This window comes from Aptenodytes forsteri, unplaced genomic scaffold, assembly GCF_000699145.1.
Source record: "Aptenodytes forsteri isolate BGI_AS27 unplaced genomic scaffold, ASM69914v1 Scaffold17, whole genome shotgun sequence".
NCBI classification, from domain to species: domain Eukaryota; kingdom Metazoa; phylum Chordata; class Aves; order Sphenisciformes; family Spheniscidae; genus Aptenodytes; species Aptenodytes forsteri.
Genome location: NW_008795027.1, coordinates 1,856,586 through 1,876,391, shown reverse-complemented (window position 1 = coordinate 1,876,391; position 19,806 = coordinate 1,856,586). Strand labels below are relative to the sequence as shown.

The 19,806-nt window shown below is 39.6% G+C and overlaps 1 protein-coding gene across 1 annotated transcript in view; it reads right to left on the bottom strand.

The window, feature by feature from the left end:
• TSPAN4 (tetraspanin 4) overlaps positions 1-19,806 on the bottom strand; it is a 228,009-nt gene that overhangs the window by 34,050 nt on the left and 174,153 nt on the right. The window lies entirely within an intron of this gene.

Genomic DNA, 19,806 nt, shown 5'->3' with positions numbered 1-19,806 from the left:
CTAGTATTGCTTTGGGACATAAATACATGAAATACTCTTCTGAGTGCTACTCAGGTCAGTGGTCAGAGCCCATATCTCCAGATTTTGGAAGATTTGGAAGTTATCAAGAGAACTAACAACAGTGAAACACAGTCAGTGTCACTGGAAGCACTGCAGCATAATAACAATGAAAAAAAAAGCCACAACTCTCAAACTGTGTTGTGTCAAAAGAGCAAGGTGGCAACAACTCTGACAGGAGGAAAAACTCAGAAATCACTGAGACAGAATCTGGGGCATAAATAGTGTAGGAGTCAGAGTGTACTTGAAGGATGAAAGGCTTTGAGAAACTGGCTACGTGACCACCACATGCAAACATGCAAGTGCAAAATGCTCCACTGAAGGAGAAATGTGACAGTGCTCTCTGCTGTCAACACAGACAAGGGTCCTTCAGAGGTCATTAGCATCACTAAGAGATTTGCACAGCTAAAATGATGAGGACCACAATAGCACTACAGAGAAGTCTTGAGACAGGGACTGGATTCCAGTTGTTCTGAAACTGCAAAGGCCACATCCCCGTGAACAGATTTCACTGAGCAGTAATGATTTCTTTGCTAACCTCGTATTAGTGGTAACAACTGACCTTACAGCCAAATCCACACGGAAATCTGTAAGAGAAGCATTCAGTCAAGAATCACAAGTGCTGTAAGCTGGAGGCTGAGATACGAAGAACAGTATCCATCTTGCAAAAGGGAATGTCTCATCATGTAGACAAACAATTTGTTGATAGATAAATGTGCCACAGACAATCTAATCTTGGAAACAGAGTTGAAACCATGCAAATCAAAAGCAATGGATATTCAGGTTTTGCATAAAGCAGCTTTGCAGACGAAAAATGACACCCAGCATACATGGAGTAAATGAGTCCTGGCATCCTTAACTGAGAGGACTGAAACAAGTTTCAATTACTAAACCCATTGTACTCACCTCTTTCTACAACATAAATAGGACAACAGAAATGCTTAGACTAATCAGCCAGGGCTGAATTTCCTCCCACCAAGACAGCTTATGCAGACACATGGGGAAAAAAAGAGTAATCATTTAACAAATTAGAAAAAAATAGTGGAAAACTGTGAAAGCTGAGTATTCAGTGGATGACCATTTCACCAAAACTATGTGAGGGCTTAAAAACCCCACAATTTCTGAATCAATCAATGCAAATCATAGAATCATAGAATAGTTTGGGTTGGAAGGGACCTTTAAAGGTCATCTAGCCCAACCCCCCTGCCATGGGCAGGGACATCTTCGACTAGATCAGGTTGCTCAGAGCCCCGTCCAGCCTGACCTTGAATGTTTCTAGGGATGGGGCATCCACCACCTCTCTGGGCAACCTCTTCCAGTGTTTCACCACGCTCAGTGTAAAAAATTTCTTCCTTATATCTAGTCTATGTGAATAATGGAAAAGATGCACCAAAGTTTGATGAAAAAAGAGTTCATTTGCAGGGTCAATTCAAACAAAATTAACAGAGAGGAGAAGAATTTGTGTTATCTATTTATGCCACATCTAAACAATGCATATCATTCCTGTTTGGTTTTTAGCTGTATTAGAAAGCTTTTTAGTTTGTCTGTAAAATTGTAGCTCCCATCACCAAATGGGAGACCGACAGCATTCAGAAACAAGGTAACCACCGTTACCACACAGCACAGAGAAAATCACCAAGTCTAAACAAAGCCTATAGGCACAATTATTAAAGCATTAGAAGTACTCTCTGCCCCGCTCCCCCTTTTTTCTGGGGGTGTGTGAAATAGTTTTGACTACTCTTATTTCCTTGCATTTGGGGGAAAAGAAAGACAGGAGAGAATCAATAGGATAACTACGGTTCTTCTGGTTATTTTAGATAGATTTACAACTGTTTCCAAATTGCATTAAATATTCTGAATTTAGGACAGGAAACTTCTCATTATCTTTCACAAATCTAATTAACTAATGAATATGCTTCAAGCAACAGCAAATTCCCCACGTGCACTTTTAAGTAAAGGGATTCTCTTCCTTGTGAAACTGCAAACCAGCATGAGGCGTCCTCTCCTACACAGGCAAAGTGGTTGCCAAAAGGGACAGTTTAAATCTGCAAAGAACACTTGGGGTTATAAAAATATAACCCCGTTTAGAAATGCAATGGCTGAGAGCCTCAGGGTATCATTTTTGTCCATAGCAGACAAGCAGTCTGAGCAGTCTAGTAACGAAGGCACAAGATTGGAAACTGTCATTCAAACCAATGGAAAATATAGATCAGAAGCAGACTGGCACTCACAACAGCTAGTTGCAGCAGAGACGAATTTTTTTGTGCAGGATCATGTCACTCACCCCCCCACAGACCAGTATAAGAAAGCTACTGCAGCAAGAGACAAATCGCGATTTGCTTTAAAAAATAATACTAATTCCTACAGAACCACCTCTGTTTTGACCTGATACAAAATTTATAGAGGTGAAAAAATGCCACCCTTGAAATTACTTTGGCCCTGTAGTTTTTAACTGTCAGAGACAATTTCTTTGAAATCTAATTCATGATTTGCAGGCTTCATTAAGTTTTTGCAAGTAATTTTAAACTTCAATCACCATTGGCAAATCCATCATTTATTGATAGAAACATGAGGACTCTAATGGAGTGTGACTTGTGATGAAACAAGATAGGAAGGGATGAGGGTGGGAAAATGTGCTCCCTTCCGCTACAAAAGACCATTTTGTCAGGAAAAAAAAAAATCAGACAGGGAAAAAAATTAGTTTTTCTTTCCCCCTGCCCCCTAACGGGCAATTTAAGAAGAGTTTTTGAAGTTATTAAAAGTTCTAAAACTTTGGTAAGAAGATACAAGCTAAACTCAAGAACAAGTGTAAGTAATGAAGTTTTCTCTTTTCTTCTTATTTACGGAGATATTGTAAGGATGGAGTGCAGTAAAACTCCATCCTCTGAAAGAGAAGGGAATAAACAAAAGCATGCCAAAGCAAGTAAAATACAACAGAGAATCCCAGATATTTGTTATCAATTTAATCCCTCACCATGCTGAATCCCATGATTATGGCTGAGGACATGTTGAAATGGTAGAAAGATGATGATTGTATTTTGATTGAAATTTAAGGATTTAGTGTATAGTTAGTCCAAACTTTGCCAAGTAGATAGTTTTCAAACAAACGGCATTCAAGTACACTTCTCAGAGGCCCATTATATATACAGAGGCCTGTATATATCTCATCCTACGAAGAAAAATCGCCTTCAGCTTTGTAGCCATCTCCCTTCAGTGCAACTTGCCAGACAGTCAGGAATATATTTCTTTTTAATTCCAGATACCAGTTTTATTTACTGTATTTTATCATACCATCATCCCCCTCATCCAGCAATTATGATTTCTGGCCACCCATTTTGAACAGATGTGGTAAAAAATACATTTCACATATTAAGTGTCTTCAATGCAACTCCCAAAGAAAACACAACTCCTAATGCAGTGCAAAGCACTGTTGTCGTGGAAATGTGGGTGATGCACAAGCAGAAGTCCCTGCATCTTCTCACCTATGGCAGAGTGAGGCTGTGCCAAATCAAGAGTTAACACTGTAAAGTCTGTAAGTACGTGGCAAAGAAACCTCCACTGCAATCAGATGTGAGCATGCTGCAATTTGCAAGCTGATTGACACTGCCCACAAGAAAGGATAAGAAAAATGAAGATGAAAAACAAGCACAACTCCCTACAGTGCTAGCACTATGCAGCAGCATGAAAAATTAGGAATATTTGGTGCAACTTAAAAAGAGAGGATAAAGGGGTTGCTCTGTCTGGGAGAAGCTCTCTGACTTCAGTGAGGTTATTTCTAAGTTCACTCAAATAGAGTTCATGAAATGACTGGCTGGTTGCTAAGCCAGATTTTACCTATTTTAGAACTACCCTCACCACTTTGAGCTGTGTGGGTATTTCTGTGACTTTCTCATTTATTTTTTATATATACATAATGAATAAGAATATATGAGAATAAGAATATTAAATAAGCTGAAGGTAATGCATTTTAAATAAACCTGCTACTTCTTACTTTAGATCTAAATTAAATGCAAAGTAAGCACCTCTCGAATGCTTGTGGCTAAATTTACCACTGGGAACTTAATGGGTGTGCTGATGAAATATTTACATGCACCTGTTTTGGCCATAAAGAGAGAAAATTTGCACATGCAATACATCCAGCTTTACATCCAACTTCTCCTCTGCAATATGATTGCCTGTTTAATATGTACAAATGAAAGATTAAATGGAAAACACTGGCAAGGTTCAAAGTCTGGACTCTTTTTTTTAAAAAACATTTTCAGACAGTGTTTAGGCCACCACCTAAGAGCTGAGATTTATAAAGTTCTGCCGTTCACATTTCAGTTCTGTTCCAATAAATGCCATTATAAAGTTTTCAGACTAGTAATAAAAAAGCTATTAATGTGTTTTCTCCATGTTAATCAATTCAATATGGGGATTGTGATGTTAACACTACATTACTGCCTTCATCATTTCTCATTCTTACAATATATAAAATAAAAAAAGGGGTTTTGGATTCCTTATAGATTCTTTTTATCTCAAAGTGAAAGCTGTGCAAGATTTGTGGCTTCAGACTCACAGTTGGTGATAAGCTTCTCCTTACTTCCTCTTCTCAAACTAAATATATAAAGAGACTTTAACAAAATTAATTGCAGTATTCAGCGTTCATGAATTTCTATGCTTGTGTAATTCATTTCCTTGCAGATAGCAAAGCAAAAAGAGGTTCTCTTGCTGCCAAGGTTACAGGATTCATGAGCAAGCCTACTCAGGACTACTGGGGAATAAGTAAAGAATCTCCCTCATCGCTCCTTTCACTGGGGGCTAGCTTTTAATCGCATTAAATTATTCGTGCCATCAGACTGCGTTTCTTAGGATAGAGGGACAACCGGAGAACAAATGCTGCCAGGAGAATCCTGAACAGCCATTTCTGCCACAATTTGCGTAATGTTTAGTAATATACACTACTCCCAGCTTGGGGACCAATCACATTCATACTCATCTCTGGCAAAGAGTATAGCTCCTCACTCAATTCCTTCATCAGCAACTCCAATCTTTGATCTAGGCATGATGTGTGAAGGTGAAGCAGCCTGTGCTCCCTGAGAAAAAAGCAGTAGCATAAAACCTTCGCTTTCCCCCCACCTAATCCTGCTGCCCAGTCACTGACTGTAGAGGTCAGAAAAGGGAACTCGTCCCTGATAAAGGACCATAAAGGAAGACCCTGTGGGTGAGGTGAAGCACTGCGGGATCAATCTAGGTGTTTCTTCTCTTGTTGCAAATCAACAAATTCTCTTTCAGGTACCGTACATACTTCTTACAAGAAACAGCTTTATATGCAGGAAAAGACCCACCCAGCCACCCTTCCCAAATCCTAAAGCCCTTCCTGTATGTTCTGAGCAGCCCAGACCTGGAGAGGGATACTGGTACATCCAGAAAGCAAGGAACATTTCCTGACTTTTCCTGGATTTTTGAGTTAGAGGGTGGAAGGACAATTTAATTTCCTACTTTATAAAATGCAATTCACCTTTCATTCCCCACTCACTTTTATAAAAATCTGCTGAGATAAAAGACTTGTTTAATTTATTCTTCCATTTCAAGCTGAAATGGAGGACCAGGTGAGCTGCTAGTTCCTGATAAACCAAAGGAAGTGGTCCAAACCTATATGCTTATTAATACAAATGCATCTTTACCCTCCATGCACAACCATATCCCAAAGGGCATATCAGAGGCTCGCAGGACACAGAAAAGGGAATGTTAAGATTCATTCTTACCCAAGGAATTCTTCCCTTGTAAAGTATGTTGCTGCGCTAGGCAGTACACTGAACCACGTCCCACCACTGTACTGCTGTTCACTGTCACACTACCTCAGAGATGACTTGCAGACATGAGAGGGGATTCAGGGCACCCCACTTCACATCCCGGCAGGTCTAATTTTCATTAAGTGTCAAAATTCAAGCCTCTCTAAATTATCTCAAAGGGGGTCAACAAGGGAGAGATACCCAAATCACTCTCAGCTTAAAAACACATTTTTATTATGCAGGATGTAGTTAACTGTCTGTTAAAGCTCATTTTCCTTTAGCATTAATTTTTCTCTTCATCAGATTCTAGCACCACCACTTAAAAGACTACCTAGAAGTTGCTTAAGAACAACCTCTGCAACAAGTGTCAAATTCTTGCCTACTTAACTCCACTTAACTCTGTTCAATCAGAACACAAGTTGTCTGCGTGCAACCTAAAATTCCCACTGCGTAATTGTTTCAAGGACAGAAGGTGAAGTGATCAGCAAGTCAGAATTGGCATGGGGACATCTCAATGTCCTCCTCTTAATTCACATTATTTACATTGTGGATTCACGATGTTAAGCTGAATGAGATAAACAGTCTTTGAGGAGAAAGAGAATAATAGAGTGAATGAAGAAACATGCTTCAAGTTTATGCCCTCGTCAGCTTTGTTTCTCAGTCCCCAAACATGCCACTTTTCACAAAAATCTATATAGAACAGGACTCCTTAACACTCCTCTGATAAATTAATCTCCTCTAGGAAGGTTCACATGGAAAAATCTTGAGAAAGAGTGATATTGGAATCCTTGAATTTAATATGGTATTAAAAAAAAAAAGGAGATTAAGGAGATGTATCAACTTTAAACATAAAAGCTGTGGAATAGATAAGGACTTAGTGACCCTTAAAGGCTATAACTATGCACGGCATCCTACCGAGACCAGAAATAAACATACACAGTCTGTGAAACAGTGATTTAAAATATCATGTTGCTCATTTGCATTGAAATTGTTTCATAAGGGCACATGGAAAGCGTTCATTTGTCCATCTCTAAACCTGGCTGTTAGCATCTATCTGCTAAAGAGGACATAGCAGGGTCCACATACAGGCAAATTCACTCCAGAACATGCCACGAGCCTCTCTACAGTGTCGCCCCAGCCTCACAGGGAAGACTATAGCTCTTCCAGGCACACAGCAAACAGGTCTATTCCAAATGGCCAGCTACTCCAGCAGAACATTGCTCAAACATGTCTGGAATGGGTGGAAGAAGGCCTTTAGATCAGAAAAGTGCCTCTGTATTTCCTAGATCAAGCAGGAGAGTAGTTTTGCATCTCAGAGCCTGATCTAATCTCCTCAAAGAGCTACACAGTAATGTTGACAGTTCTGTGGTGTCTAAGGAGCATGCTAGGAGCTGCCCCTGGATCAGGAACGAGGAGCCCGAGGAAACCAGAATCTGACTCCTGGATGGAAGGATGGAATCTGCACGGCCCCACCAAAGATGTGGAAGCAAAAAGCCACATTCTCCATTTTACCACACATAGCACAAGCTGATCCTTATGGGATGAATAGAAAAATAAAACCACAGCCAATCACAAAATCTAATAAACGAGCGTGTGGAAAAGGGACATATTAAATCCTCAAAAAGTCCAGCTCAATGTGGAATGAGGTCTCTCCCTTCTGCCCCCTTAGCAGTTTGATATCAAGCACATTCCAGGAATTCAAAGTATTCAAAAAAAGCAATTTCAGATAAATGACAGTGAAAGGCTAATTGGAAAAGCACTCAATCCAATAAGTATCACTGAGAAAAAGCTTTAACTCGCATGTTCGCCTTTAACTCAAATATTCTCCTTTTGTTTAATCACTGCAAACCTATGGCATGCACCAGTGGGAGCATTTTGTCATTGGAAAGTTTTTGCCATTATATGCCTTCAACAAATAATTATAAAGCAAAAAAATGAAGTCAAATGGTTGGTAGACACACAGATTTCAGACAGACTCGATTTCTGTAATTTTTGTGAAAACTGGTGACTAGCTGCAGCAGATACTGAAAATTAGTACCCAGAATGAGAAAAAAAGGCTGAAATGGGAGTATGACAGATACACATTTCGTCTGCTCTAGAATATATAGTGCCCTGCCAGTAAGCACTTGGGCTGGTTTTTTTGCCAGCACAGTGGTTGAAAGTACTGGACAAGAAATGGCAATATCATACAAGACAAGAGAGGACTCTCTGTCCCACTAGAGGATGGTGAGAAGTTCTTGAACACTGGAAGAGAGCAAATACACGCCTATCTTCAACATGGGCAACAAGGAAGATACAGGAACTACAGGCCTGTCATTCTCACCTCAGTCCCTGGGAAAGTGATGGAGCAATTAACCCTGGAAACCATTTCCAAACACATGAAGGACAAGAAGATGATTGGGAGTAGTCAGAATGGATTTATGAAGGGGAAATCATCCTTAACTAACATGATAGCTTTCTACAATATGGTAACTAGCTCTGTGGATGAGGGGAGATAAGTGGATGTTGTTTACCTTGCCTTTAGCATGGCTTTTGACACCGTAGCTCTGCAAAGAAAGACCTTGGTGTCTTGGCAGACATTAAGTTGACCATGAGCCAGAAATGCACTCTTGTAGCAAAGAAGGCCAACAGTATCCTGGATTGCATTAGGAGAAGCATTGCTAGCATGTCACAAGACGTGATCCTTCCTCTCTACTCAGCACTGGTGAGGCCATATCTGTGTCCAATTCTGGGCTCCCCAGTACAAGAAAGAAATGAACTTACTGGGGCAAGTCCTGCACAGGGCTATAAAGATGATTTGGCATCTTTCATATGAGGAGAGACTGAGAGAGATGGGACTGCTCAGCCTTGAGAAAAGAAGATTCAGAGGGGTTCTTATGAATGTGTATAAATAACTAATGGAAAGGAATGAAGAAGAGGAAGTCAGACTCTTCTCAGTAGTGCCCACTGAGATCACAAGAGGCAATGGGCACATATTAAAAAGCAGGACATTCAATCTGAACACAAGAAAACACTTCTTTATTGTGAGGGTGGTCAAACACTGCAGCAGGTTTCCCAGAGAGATTGTGGAGTCTCCATCTGTGGAGATATTCAAAACCCAACTAGACACAGTCCTGGGCAGCCTGCTCTAGCTGTTCCTGCTTGAGGAGGTGGTTGGACTACCTGATCTCAAGTGGTCCCTTCTAACCTAAACAATTCTGTGGTTCTATACCATAGCAAGGGTGCTGGACAGTCACTGAGAACACAGATGGCAAAGCCAAGTTACCACAGCAGAGATTAGGAAACAAATATCCACAGGAACATAGAATTCATTAATTTCAGTTCTCTTGGAAATGTGTGATTTTTCTGCAGCCAAAGTTCAACCAATTTCTTAGCAGGCAGCAGCATCCCATACATTCTGCACTGCAAGATTAAAGACAGTATGCTAGAGAACAAAACTCCCTGATTATTGCAGTTGCCATGCAGTGGAATCTCCTATAGCACTGTAATACACCATCTCACACACTCAAGCGAGCATTATTTGGATCACCATGTGGGGAAGTGGGAAGGAGATTACAAAAATCCTAAAATTAAGGATAATAGCTTGGCTCCATGGAAGACAACGTGCAGCTCCCACTGACTGCACTGGGGACAGGATTTTACCGTATAGAAAGTGGTAACTCGTGTATTCATTCTGTGCTGACACCTGATATTGTATCATGTAACTAAACCCCTAAATGGCTTAAAATGGATATGGCAAAACTGTGACATCCAGCAGCAGAGAGCCATTCCAGTGTCCTAGTCTTACTCATCTAATTGTCTCTCACTGACGCTCTTACATGAAAACTGACACTTACATGAATAGAGTTGAAAGAGAAAACTTATGATAGGCAATTGGAAAAGCAATCCTCATTGCTCAGTGCTCTTCTGCGATAACAACAATCATTATGAAAGAGCTGCCTCTGCCATTTGTACATAAATCAGTGTCAAAGACAGCATCAACCAGGTTTCCACTGAACACACCCAGCTATGGGAAGACACACCTGGCCACTGAATGGCCATCAGCGGTGGTGGTAGCAGCAAGGGCACTCCACTGACATTTACTGAAATACCAGTCCGATCTCAACACACTTCAAGGTACGCAACACATTCTCCTCCTGCTTTCTTCACAGTCCCCAAAAGAAAATCATTGTCTTTTTTTCCCCAAGCTACCTGACCTTGAAAAAAAACATTACTTCTCTTTGTTTGAATGTATTCAGCTGCTTTTCTGCCAACTACAATGCATTCCCTATTCATTGAGAAAAAGGTGGACCTGAAAGAAATCTGCAGGATGTTTTCTTGTGCGTGCATGTTGTATAGAGAGTAATGTTGATTCTCTTCACAGCTTTTAAATGTCCCTTCAACAATTTTGATTAATTCAAATCTTTTTGCAACTCCTTTGGTCCTGAATTTTCAAAAGAAAAACTAAATGTCTTGAGCGATAAATCTAACAAACATCTGGTTTTGAATCAAAATCTTTTTCTCTTACGTGCTTCATGACTTTCCACTTCCATTATTCTCTAGAGAAAGACTTTTTAGTTGTTTTCTTAAATATGTTCAAATGATCTTTTGAATCTTTTCCATTTTGCTTCATTTACATAATTTACCAATTTTTAACATGCGATTCAGTTTGCACTTCAATATGCCCTTCAAGGTGACCTCTGAAAAGGTTTCCTAAATGCTGAGGTTAGGACTTTGTCAAGAGAGGCTACATCAGCACAGCTGAAGATGATGATATGTATTGTTCTGCTTTCCTGTGGTTCAGAGTGGCAAGGTGCAGATGGCAAAAACGTCTGGCAGAGCAACAACATCCTTGGCTTATGGCAGTAAAGTGCAAAATGGAGCAAGCAAGAAAATCAAAACAGATATTGTTGTATAATAATTCAATAATCTATCACAGAAAAAACTCATTAAGAAATTGTATCAAAGACAATTAGTAGCAGGAGAGGGAGTGTAAGCAGATGAACGGGTTTCAACGAGAAAGAACTGAACCTATACGAGAATTCTCTGTTCTCAAGGATGCCTCCCCGGCAATTTAAAGGCATAGAAGAGAGTACACAAAATAACTGCAGTACAACAAGGTGAATTAAGACTGTGCCATGGTTAAAACAATCTTTGTACATGCCTCATTCACCGCTAATGCCAGGATACTGTAGCAAAATTGTGTTATACTACCATCATCCAAATTATCAGAGGCACTGAAAGCTTCAAGTAGGAAATGTGTACGCTCAGAAATTGTAAAATAAAGTTCTCTCTCTGTTTCCTGTTAAGATACATCCCTTTACACAAAATCTACTTCTCTCTCTTCCAGCTCAGTCATTTCCTATTGTCAAGTCAATCACTGATTTTGGTGCTCATTTGTAAAAAGATTCAGGGAGTCCAAGATCCCAAATGATTAAAGATAATTAGTCCTTATTAAAGATGATTACAGATATATCTGGTTGCTGTTTTACTGGCACGGACAGTAAAACAGCAAGCAGGTATTGATTACCATTGATTGGTAATCACCATTGATTATGTTGGTTTTGTAAGTTTGGGAATATATTTCAAAAGGTACAACAGCTGGTGTCTAGAACATTTGCTGAACCTCCTTCCTACACCTGAACTTCACAGCAAGGATTCAACCTACAATTATCAGCTGGAAAGACAATACCGTCTTGCAGTGCAGCCATATTTCCAACGAGCCGCTACGCTATACAGTGGATGCCTTGTACGTATCAAGGAGTTTGGGTAATATAAAGCACCTGACATGATTTGTGGCCTTAAAGTCAACACAATCCACCCTAAGAGAACCCAGAACTAGTAATGGTTTAGAGCTGCTGATCAACAGATCTGCCTTTCCTCATTTCAACTAGGAGTCATTCTGTGTATACCATTGCTGAATTAAATAAAAGGAAGGAGTTGAAAGAACTTCAGCTGCAAATTATACCTAATAAAGTGGTCTACCCACCACATTATTCTTCAATTGCAGCTGACAAATCCAAGACAAGGACTGTATGCTATTGGCCTCCTTACACTCTGGTAACACAAAATGTCATCTTCCCTTCTCTTTTTGTATATGTAAAAAATGTTAAACGTTTAGTTTACTGTCATTTTCTAATGTTGTCTGAAATACATTGTGACACATCAAAAATGTTCACAGAATGAATAAAAAATGTGCTGTCTGTTTCAATATACTACCTCAGTCATTCCTCTGCATTTGATGTTGCCTCTATTTAAATATCTAAAGCTGCCTTAATTATTTATTTTATCACCTTTCTAAAACATTCTTTTCTCTTTCTGCTATTCTTCCCTTTTTCAAATAAAATTGTATAAAACATGTACCAGCAGTTAGAACAGATGCAAAACTGGAGGTCAGTCACCAGCTAAAACTAGTGTTCATCAGGTATACGTAACCAGTGCTGTTCACTTAAGTTCTGTCAGCACTGAATACCAGCCTGCATTCAGTTCCTGATCCACCTAGATGTTGAAATGGCTTCTTATTTGACCACAGATGAGTCACGTAAAAACTTGTCCTCTGGAATAGTAAGGTCCCATTACATTCATTCAGACACGAGAGCACTGAGTCAATTTCCCAGGAAACACTGCACCTTCAGGATTTAGCCTTCAACATCACTTCTCCCAGTCAGCAAAAGCAGACCTGAACTACTTACTCACCACTTGCAACGTGCTTTTAACGATGCCTGGACAAAAAGCATACAGTTGTGCAATGTATTTAATAACCACCATTACTGTATTCTAGAGTTTTCCTTTGGAGAGGCTGGCTGAAGACCTGCACCACTCATATTTTGTCTACTACGAAACCTGAAACTTGAGACATGGGCATGGGAAACAAATCATCGTAAAAGTGCTCCCACAACAAAGATATACTCTGACATGCTCCTGAGATTATGAGTTAACCTCTAATTAGGGATTACAAACCAGCAAGAAGGAAGCCCAGATACATCTCTCTGTTGAAGCCTAACTGATCCATTGCCAAATATTTATCAGGAGACCCTCAGATGAATTTAGTGATGTCAGGAAATAAAAGATCGATCTGGCTGGCTTTAAGCCAGGCATAATGGCAGCAGCAGCTGTGTTTTATTCGTCTATACAGTTCTGGGAATTAGTCTCCCAGTCAGCCAGGTTGGAGGTCGGAACTGGATTGCTCCTGAGTAAAAGCACTATTCCAAACTGTGCAGCAGGACAATATGAAAAATACTGTACTCATTGCAATATGAACAAAAATCCATACTGACTAGGATGAGACACCTACATTCATCTTCATTTCTGAACTCAGCCAAAATAGGAAGATGTGCGGCATAAAGAGCTGACAGACTATTGCATTATCTAATCTTTACAAAGAGTATTTGTATTAGGCACGGAGCTTAACTTAGGAAAGTTTGATTTTCCTTTCCCCGCACCCATTCCCCTGCTAACACTTTGTTCAAGGAATCAATTAGGCCTTCATGAACCATTGATCAAGAGTTCCCAATGGGGAGCCGTAATGCATTTTATCTGCAGCTATCATTCCTAAATAACGCCTATTTCTGAGCATGCACTTAATTCTTTTCATCAATACTTTGCTATCCCTCAACAAGCCTGTTAATAGCATTTTGGAGGTGCACTTTCAATGAAATCCCCCTTTGACAAATGAATTAGTGAAACTATTAGGATTTCCTTTGGTGTGTTTGCTTTTTTCAGCCACACAGGCAAATAAATTCCATCCCCCTCACCTCCTCCTGCCTAAAAAAAGGTTAAAGCGATGTGTTGGAGTTCAAGATACTAAATGGAAAGCTGTTCAGAACAAATAGAAAAAGATAACCCATAATGCTTTAAAGCAAACATTCATTATTTTTCACTAAATTCCCTATGGAGTGAAAGATGTGATGCATCTTTACAATCTCCAGAATTTTTCACTGTCATTAGCATTTCCCTAGCAATATTTCTTTTAAAGGAAAGACACAAAAGGTGCATTTCAACTTTGACAAGACTTCAGTATATGATTAAGTCAGTCACATGGATTTAAGCATGCACTTAAGTTATCTGCTGAACAGGGACAGATTTAAACCTATGCCTGAATGCTTTGCTGAAAAGAAGCCAAAACGAATTGGTTATAATTAAATTCTTTTGATGAAATTTCTGCAACTCCCTATTGTGTGACATCAGTACTGAAATGCTAATAAACGAGTTAAAATTAAGCTTATTACCAATTAAAATAAACCACAGAGACACTTTTGTCTTTTCCTATTTTATATCACCATTTATATAACATTATTTTGCATTAGAGAATTAAAATACTCAACCAGGACTAACGCATCACCCTCACAGAGCAATAATTGCAGTACATCACAATCCAGGAGACAATCTATAGATTCCTCCACATCCGCCTGCAATGCTGCTCCTGTTTATCTGAGAAATAGCTTTTAACTATGTCAGCACTTATGCAAAACCCTAACTCCACAACACTGCCAGAGAGATGCTACATGCCAGGAACTGCTCAATGTGTGGAGAGCTCTTTTAAAAACAACACAAATGGAGCTCTAACTGAAAAAGAAAGCATTAACACACAGGCTGCTCAGAAACCATTGCATACACATACCAGGACTTGCACGCTCTGAAGCATGTTATATTAATGTAGAACATCCCCGCAAAAATACAACAGAGAGTTAAAAATGGCCTTGTCCTCTTGAGAGCCTTCTGCATGCCGACAAACACAGATACTACCCACACAGATATTGTTCTGAAATTCTCCCAGCCTTGCACAGCAGCAGGAACAGCTATGCTCACTGTGGCAAAGGAAGATACGGGGACCCAATATTTCTACCACCACTCAAAAGTTTCAACAGTAAGAAGTTTTAAAACATGTGACAATGGGACGGTGTAGACAAAGTCAAATGCTAATGAAGATACACTGGTAGAAAAGGCAGGCCATCTGACTGAAGAGTGGTGCAGAGTGACCACCCTGCCAGTTTTGCAGGACTTTCCAAAGCCTGTTGTTTTCCAGTAACTTAAGACCATCTGTAAACTGCATACAATTTGGATGATCTTGTCCCTTCACTTTAGCCTCCATTTCTCCATTTTCAAAAAGATTAACATCTTCTCTGTGTGCGCCTTGGACAGCCCTGCGTGCTAGGCTGACTAGGAACATGAGGCATTTTGTTCCCTGAGCAGACATCCTGCTCTGCTGAAGCTCTGTCAAAGACAAACATGGAAAAATTTTAAGCTCTCTGGACGTAAGCTCCATGAGCACAACAGTTTCTGCAGTAGGTTTGAACTAAGCTTTCTGTATGAATAATTTCTTCAGTTTGATTGTGAACCCCTTCCTCATATTGATGAACGGCTCAGCAGCATCAGATCATTTCTGTGAGAAACTGCTCATGAGTGCAGAAGGTGGAAGAGATTCAGTTTTTCCACTTTGTCTTTAAAGCCAAATGTGAAATAGATTGTGAGGACTGAGCTATACTTGAAATCATACCCACTACATTCCAGTCTGCTGTCTATAATCTGTATGGGACCAGGCAAAATAGCAATCAGGAATTACAATAATTTGTAAAATGTTTTGAGAAACAAAGCAAGAAATGCATCAATCTACAGACCATATTTTTTATAAGCTAGCAGTAAAAGCTATAGAGGAACTCATTACAATTTACTGTGACGCAGAAAACGAGCATTTTCACACATCTCATGAAAAACAGAAGTAGCCATTATTTTTCAATCCTCTACGATTCTGTGGGCCATTTTCAACACAGCTAAGCAGGCATGGAATTTAGGCTGTAATTTTCACAGGGACCCCAAGTGAGTTAATGGCCTAATCTTTATTGAAAATTCTGGTCTTAACTTTGAGTTGCCAATATCAGTAACTGCTCCCATAATCAAATATCATAGTCAGTGATCCTTCAGTGCTTTCGTTCCTTAAATTGGCTTATGTTACTCAGTTTGACATTTCAAAAAGAAAAGAAAAAAAAAAAGTACATTATGGTGGTTTAATTATGTTCTTCCATTTGTGGGCATTAAATAGCGGCACCACAGCTCTGCCCATAAATCAGAAAAAATGCAGACATCTGAACAAACAAACCTACTGAAAAAAACATGTATTACAGCTGCAAAAAAGTAAATACGGACTTTTTTTTCTGTGCCTCTAGGAGAATCATCACAATAGAAATAAATACAGATGCTAAAACCAGAAGGATTATACAAGTTAGAACTGGTACAAGACTATGCATTTTATTAGCATAATTTATATTCTAACAGGGTCCAATCTGCTGTTTAGAAATATAGGGATTATCCAGCCTCTGACAGGATAGGGACCTGCTGCTTTTTCTTTATCACAATAAAATCAGGTTTAACCCAATCAGTACTCCGTGGATCTCTTGTAAATACATATAGAGTCTTACATAGTAATGATCAACTTATAAAAATGTCAAATGCTGCTCTGTATTAATGGAATCAAAATAAAACATATTAAAGAGAATATTCAGGATATAGATGGGTGGCCATTCACACAACCATTCACCTGACTCTACCAATGTCACTGGAGTTTGGACTGCTTCAAATGGCGGCATAAATTTAGCCTGAAAAAATAGTGCTCTCAGAGTGGTAACAACCTGCCTTAGCTCTCATAATCACACAAACTCCATTCAATACCTACATCTCTTGGACTGATATTTCTGCCCTCAAAAAAAAAAAGCTACACTTTGGGAACTTGCATATGAACAGGCACAAACACCAGTAAGAGGTCCCAAGTCCCTCGGGTGCCAACTTTGAGCTGAAGACAGCCTATGAACCAGTCACTTCACTGCTTTGGGAACAGCCAGGACAAAATAAAAGTGCTACATATTTTTCCTGACAATCATCCCATAGGAATGCATTTTCTCATCCTATTCCCACACAGCCCACATTTCACTTCTGCAGAACTCAAGGGATTCATATTTTGCAATGTAACCAGCCAGGACAGTTGGAGGAATAGTGAACAAGGTGTTAACTCAGGCCCTGCCAAAGAGATCCACAGTGGAGCTCCAAGAAGCAAGGCATTACCCCTTTTCCTTCCCATACTATGTATTCCCGAGCTTTCTCCAAGCCCCCCTCTCTTTACAACATCAGACCGCATAGCCAATTCAGAGAAAGAGTTGTAAAGTCCAGGGCAACATTTATCTCATGAGATCAAGACAAACATTTCCCCATCAAGAAAAGGGAAGATGACATTCTAGGGCATGGGAACAAGTTGGCTGCTTAAAAGCTCAGAAACGCTGCTTCCAAGTCACTAGAACGAGAGGCAGAGGCAATTTTGGGGCTTCTCCCAAGCTGGTGAATGAGAACGGGTCAGTCTAGGTTGCCTGGAGTCCCAGCAGCCTGTCTTGTCCACCTCCACAGCTGCACGCTCTTCCACAGCAAAAGAATAAAAGCGCTCTGCCAAAAACCTATCTGTGAATGGCTGTAAAGAACTTTTGTCTTGATGCTTTTTAATAATAAACATGCTACTAAAGCAACAGTCCCAGCAATGGATACAGAGAGACTGATTCACAGCTCGAGAGCCCATGCATTGTGTCCACACACACCTGGATGCACACTCACCCGGTGACTGACATTGCCGTGCAAGCACCAGCTTGCTACTGTGCCCATTCTACAGCAGAAGGAACAAAATGGACGTCATTCACTCGACAAGTGCTATTAAGTCAGCTGCAATACCCAGCCCTGCCATCGGCACAGCTCAGTCTCTCAAATCCCTTGTCATCAGCCAAAACACTAAGAGCTCTAAATTTAGAACAGGCCCCAGCTGCCTGCAGAGTCTTGGGCAACTCTCTCAGCTCCTGCCTCTCCACCTAAATAGGGTAAAAACACCGCCCTGTTTCACAGAGAGTATTGATTAAACTCTGTAGCAAGGGACGAAGTATCCACTCCAAAGTCCTTCCACTTGACAAAGCAGGAGTAAGTGAAAACTGCCAGGGAAGCCATTAGTCAATCTCTTCTCAAGCCAGAAACAGAAAATAACGATTGGCCCCCATTTTATCCTGGGAAGAATTTTACATATACATACACTCCTAATTAACAGAAAGCTACCAGGTACTTGAAAAAACTGATTTTTTATATATATATATAAAAATAAAATGAATGATACAGAAGCCATCAAAGTCTTAATCTGCAGAGTCCTTTTCTGCTTTTGCACACAAAATTAATGTTACTTTCTTCTGATGTGCAAGTGTTAGTGTAGATTGTTCCTTCACTGATTTTCCAAGGAACTGCATTAACTGAATTACTGTGGTGGACTTGTCTGGTTGGCTACTTCGCCATACCAGTACGCGTGGCAATACTGTTCTTCACAAAAGGAAAGCCAACACACAAATTCTAAGCATGCTGTATGAAAATACTAGTTTTAGGCTGCTGCTGTTTTATTTATTTTGTAGGCAGGACTGTAAGTGTAACACAGAGGCAAACTATTGGTTTCCTCAGTATAAGACCATGGATTTAAAGTCATACAGGAACATTAAGAGCCTCAAATTTGATCATCCACAATACACAGACTACAGCAATTTCTTAACTCAGTAAAACTGCACTTGAACTGGAGCCCATATCCTAGACTCTGTTTTGATCTTACAGAAAACTGTAGCGTACCTCCTGCATCAACCTACAGTATGTGACTCAGAGGACAGTTAAAGTGCCTGGTCTCTTTATTAAGATCAAATAAAACCCACTGCAAACCAATGGGCTGAAGGAGGGAGGGAATCCTTCCTGACACTTTTTCACTATTTTAACCTCTGAAGAGTGAGGACCAACATTCTCTGTGACACACTTGTCAACATAACAGTGCTGATTGCTTTATGAATAAAAATGTTTCATTGTTTTTTTTTCTTTCCTCCATACCCACACATTTATTGAACTATCAGCCTCAACAACAGCCAACAACAGGAAATTCTACAAGATGATGATGTGGAGCATAAGAAACATTTATCTTTTAAACCTACTACTTAATATTTTCAAGTATTTCTTCTGTGTTCAGGACAGGTCTTTAGCATGTCATTATTTTAGAAACTGCTATCATTTCTCTTCTTAAGATCTCTTAAGCAGAGGATCTCTTTCCTTTCCCAAACTGAATCAGGGTAGTCTCCATAATCCTGTTTCATGACTGCTCTCTCCCACCTTTCTAGCGCTTCTAATTGTTTCTGTTACCCTTCACTGAAATGAAGTAACCAAAACTCAATATTAAATACACAGTCAGATGAGTCCATCAATTTATACAATGACATGATAATATTTTCTAACTGATTCCCTTTCTAAATATACGCCAAGTGTTGTATTTGGGTTTTGGAGGCCCATTGCATATTAAGTAGATACCTATTAAGCTGTCATGTATGACGTGTAGATCTTTCTCCCAAGAGGTTACAAGTAATTCAGAATTCAATAATGCATACAAGTAATTTTAAATTGCCCCTTCCACTTTAATTACCTTGCAAGTTAATTCCATGTTCCAGCTACAGCATGCCATCCGGCAACCTAGCTCTTTTCAGTCCTTCAGAAGTGCACCTGACACTCACTCACAGTGTTCAATTAATTTGGAGCCTTTCTAGAAAGTAATGTTGACATCTTATCCACTCCTCATCCAGGTTATTGCTAAACATACTAGGTCTACTGTTAATCTTAATTTTATTTTAATATTTTGTGTAGTTATTTTTAATTTTTATTTATTTTCTGCTATTTTTTCTTTCCATTCCAGAAGAAGCTGTTTATTGGTCATGTACCTGATGACTGTTAATTCATGGCAAAATTTTGGCATCTACCCTGTGATTTTCAAGCTCCTTTAGTCTTCAGTTGTAAGAAAGTTTGTCTGACAATTTTGATTGAATAGGCAGGTTATGCACAATTATGCCCTTGTTTTGGGTTTATTCATGTAAGATTTGTTTTTTAAAGAAAAATTATTTTAAGGATAAAGATAATTCAGATAGGCAATCTTGCCCTTACAACAGAAATACCAAGTAAGCAC